This window comes from Cyprinus carpio, chromosome B23 (assembly GCF_018340385.1).
Source record: "Cyprinus carpio isolate SPL01 chromosome B23, ASM1834038v1, whole genome shotgun sequence".
In the NCBI taxonomy this organism is placed as follows: Eukaryota; Metazoa; Chordata; class Actinopteri; order Cypriniformes; family Cyprinidae; genus Cyprinus; species Cyprinus carpio.
The window spans coordinates 410,394-415,014 of NC_056619.1; the positions used below are offsets into that span (position 1 = coordinate 410,394).

At 45.0% G+C, this 4,621-nt stretch overlaps 1 non-coding gene and 1 pseudogene across 1 annotated transcript; both read right to left on the reverse strand.

The window, feature by feature from the left end:
• Positions 1-990: 990 nt before the first annotated feature.
• LOC122142050 lies at positions 991-1,156 on the reverse strand. The gene has a single exon (XR_006158309.1). It is a non-coding gene; the product is annotated as a U1 spliceosomal RNA (small nuclear RNA).
• A 1,497-nt stretch (positions 1,157-2,653) lies between these two features.
• LOC122142108 lies at positions 2,654-2,828 on the reverse strand (annotated as a pseudogene).
• Positions 2,829-4,621: the final 1,793 nt, after the last annotated feature.

Consider the following 4,621-nt stretch of genomic DNA (forward strand, 5'->3'; position numbering starts at 1 on the left):
CTAGAAGAGAGTCGATCCCAGTCTCGTCCCTTGACCTCAACCAAAAGACCGAGAAGCGAAGTTGCTATGGTGCAGCGGGGAGGAAGCGGGACATGGCCACGGCCATCTCGGCTTTGGTAAGTCAGGGAGACCTGAAACGCATGGTAGGACCCTCCCCGTCTGCAACATCGCCGAGCCTCCGATGGTGGGCTCTGCTGCGGCGGAGAGTACGGCATCGCTCGTAACACGCCAAAACGTTTGTCGCAGAGCCACCTGCCTCATGTCATCAGAATCCATGCGATCTTCGGCTATTTTGGATTTTGTCGAAAAAATTGGCAGGTCGCTCTGGTGAAATTTTCGGCTATTTTGGATTTTGAACAAAAGGTAAACACCAGGTATAGGCACCAGGTATTTGGGCCCAGTCCGAACCAAAGCAGCACAGAAAGATTCTCTGGAGTCTGACGGTCAATAATCATCCAAAAAAAAAGTGGAAATTTTCCATTTCTCCTTGGTGAGGGGCCCTCAAAACATTCGAAGGTCGGTGGCCCAGGTTGCTAAAATGGCTATAAATCCAGAGAGGAATGAGATCACTTCACCCAAATCGGCAAGCCTATGCATGGGCTAAGTCTGTGGTCAGGAGAAAAAGGGCGCTGCGACTGGCCACTTGGTGTTGTGCTGTAAGGTGAAAAAAAAGGAAAAGGAAATGAAAATGGACAACCAAACAATCATGAAAACAGCAACAGCTCAGCAACAGTCAGTCCGACCGACTTGAAAAGTGTGGTCTGTGAGAAATTTGAACCAAACCGCCCACCAGGGGCCGATTTTTCAAGGAGCGCAAATTTTTTATTTTTTTTTTAACACACGCACAACCCATACCATGTGTATGACAGAAGCCCTCATTCTGAACAGCTCTCTGGATCATTGAGAACCCGAAAAGTAAGCCAGAACAAACGCTTTGTATAAAAAAGGATCAGGAGAGAAAACCCATCTGTTTTTTTCAACCAGCACTTTCAGGGGAGAGCGCGAACACAGTCCTCCACTACCATAAATTATGCAGTCGAGAGATCCCACATTTGGGGAATTCACAAGGGTCAGCACGGCCGGAGTGCAATGGACGAGCCTCCGCCCTGGGTGAACCGCCTGCTTGAGCATGGTGTCTACCTTGCCAGGTAAGTATAAAGGCCCAGGCAGGCCAGTCAGAGGGTACCATTTCCGTCTCTACCGTCCTCATCAACGGTGAACCCCTGCCCCTAGCAAAGGAAGGACGGCTGCCTTCCGTTACTGGCCTGCAAACTGCCAAGCGTTGGCACAAAGCCGTCGCTTCCCAACCCTAGTTTTAGATCAGTGTTTCCCAACCGCGTTCCTGGCGGCCCGCCCAACACTGCATGCTTTCTATGTCACCTTAATCAAACTCACCTGATTCAGATCATCAGCTCATTAGTAGAGACTCGAAGATCTGAATCGAGTGTCTCAGACAAAGGAGACAAAAGCACTATTTGGACCAGGACTAGTTTTCTAAACTACGTTTGAGTTTCGATTCTGTAAAACGACCACCTGTAAAACTAGTCCCGTCCGAATAGGGGTAAAGTGTCTCATCTGTTTTAAGCACTATTCGGACGGGACTAGTTTTACAGGGGGTCGTTAGAGAAATCTGTGTTTCACAGACTTGGTGATTTTAAATCCCGTCCGAATCTGCCATGTCTGTGTTTTTCTCACACAACCTCTGTACTAATTCCAGAGCAAATTACCTACTGTTTTTCAACAAAATCAGTGATCCACTGAGAAAACTAATCCCATCCGAATGCGAATGTCTGTGATGTCTGATATTTATTTCACAAAGCGTTTCCTTGTCTGATTTGGCCAACGTAAATTACCGTAGATGCTCTTACCACGCGTGTTTGATATATTTGCTTCTCGGCAAAGAAATAATAATAAATAATAATAATAATAAAAAAAAAAAAAAAAATCAAAAGCCAGATCACGTGAACTGTTAATACTGGCTATTGTAATATCAGCATCAGGTAAGATTATGCAAGTTCATTTATGCACTCAGTTACATAATGTTTTAATTACAGATTGTACCTTTATGAAAATTAAGTGAAAGTGAAAGTGAAAAGTGAAAATAAAAACATGGGTTTAGCCTACTACAAAACAAAAAAAAAAACAAAGTTAAACTAATGAAACCACACATTAACATGGTTTTTCTATACTAGCCATTTAGTTTTTAGCATTTATTGTGTAATAATACTAATGGTAATCAATCTGAAGACTATATGCAAATGCACCCATACAGAACGCATGATCTCTGTGACGCCCAGATGCACAAAACAGACCCTCCCACCTCTGTAATAAACACAGAGATGTTAGTCCCGTCCGAATTAGTACATGAAAATTGCAGAAGTCATGTGGTAAGAATCAAAACTCAAACGTAGTTTAGAAAAATAGTCCCGTCCAAATAGGGCTTTAGATGACTCCCTTTAACCAAACACACCTGATCCGATGCCATCAGCTCATTAGCAAAAGACTCCAAGACCCCAAGTGGGTGCATCAGAGGAGAACTCTCAATAAAACAGCAACCACGGCATCTGCAAGGGCAGACCTCAGGGGGAGCCAGGACAAAGCCCTCACTCCTTTTTTCTGTTATTCATCACAATAAGCGGCAATCCCCAAAAAGGGAAAGCACACCGTTCCTGGAGACACTGCAATATACAGGCCGATGCGTTGAAGTGGACAGAGCAAGCCCGGCTCCAGCTCCGTGACCCAAAAATCAATTTAATATGTAGTCCCCGGGTAGGGGACGTATCAGATATTAAACTGATAAGAACAGATTTTTTCTTTCGAAAAATTTTATTGTCACCATTTTCATTTTTTCCATTTGCATTTATACTTTTGTACACACATTTTTCTTTTCAAGCACACGTTAAAACAAGCGGTTAAATATGAATACACATGGTTAAATAAAGGGAATACAAACTTTGTAAAAAAAACAAAATAAAATTAAAACCATTAAGTTTTGCATTGTTTTTAAAATTCCCTGTTTGTGGTGTGTTTAAAAGGTGTGAACAATTTCAAAAGTAAAATACCTAATTAAAAAGGTAAACAAGCCTCATATTTCTGTCAAAAAAACCTATTCCATTGATAAAACTCAATAAAAAAACCAATGAAAAATCGTCTGTGCAAGACCGGGGGTAGTCCTTATCAAGTAGGTCTTCACCCCACTCCCCAGAACAGGCACATGAGATGCCACTTTATGGACTTTATGCCCGCTGTTCCCACAGGCAGAATGTTGAGGGTGCATCTACGGGCAGCCAGGGTCGGTGCCCTGCCGGGACCCTCTCTGTGCGACCCTGGCACCCCGTCCGAATATCGTCGTCCGGTACCCCTGCAGCATTGATGTTTACCTTTAGCTCGCATACATGGAGGGTTGTCGTAACGCGCTTCCCCACCAGCAGGTTTTGGTGGCCTAGATGGCATCCTTGATGACGTTAAGGGTGAGCCAGAGCGAGGTAAATTCCTGTGCCGTCAAGTCCTTCAAGCCCCGGTCCACCCCAAGGATGGCGAGCTGGTACCCGAACTGGGCCCCACCCGCTGGTAGGCACGGGAAATATAGGGGGGCAGTCCTGGCCCATTAAGGGTCCCCACGCAGCGCCGCACTCCCAGAGCAGGTGGTGGACGGTCTCTGGGGAATTGCAGCCGGACCGAGGGCAGATGGGGGTTTTTGGCCATGCCTCTGGAGTGCATAACCGCCCTGACGTGGGAGGATCTCATGAGCCACCATCCACAATAAGTCCTTGTGCCTGTTCTGGAGAGCGGGGTGAGCCGCATTCCGCCATATTTATTTGGCCTCACTTAGTGTGATGCCCGAACTGGACTCACTGGTTCCCAGTCCTGCACAACAGAAAATGAGAGACTTGTGATTAGTCAAAATGGTGACATCTTGCTGTTGTAAAAGATATTTCTTTAAAAACGTTTTGACAAAACTATATCCTGTAGGTAGGTTAAAAGACACTGGGCTTTTCAAATCCATGGATAAAATCTTTAGAGTCCTTAAGTAAGACCCCATCCAAAATAGTGGGGTCACAGCATACTTTATGTGGAGGGCAGTGAAACGGCTGCCTAAAAACAGGTGGGGGTCTTTATCTGGAGGCCTTTTCCACCGTTTTCTGGTTCTCTTTTTGACCACCTCCCTCTTAAGTCTTTCCCACTTGACCCCCACAGGAAATAAAACACCGCCCTCTCTAGATCCTCAGGAACTTCCTGGGTGGGGTAAAAAACAGAACAAAACAAGTAACATTAGAGGTAAAATAACAGATTAAAAAAATTAAAAACCTTGCCATCAAACATAATCTGTCTAAGTCCCCAAAACCCCAGTCTTTGCCTAACTTTCCCTAACATGTCCGTCCAGTTTTCCCCGTCCCTCCCACCCTCTTTGTCAAATTTTACTCCTAAAACTTTAAAATCCAAATCAAGTCAACCTGTGTCCAACGTCTTCCACGGCCCGAAGTGCTGGGCCTTGGACTTGTTCCTGTTAAGCTTTGCGCCCGTGGTCCCAAACCATACCACTCAGTCAAGTCCAATGCTCTTTGTATGGATAAAATGTCTGTGGCTAAAAGAGTTTACGTCGTCCATGTATAAAACACAG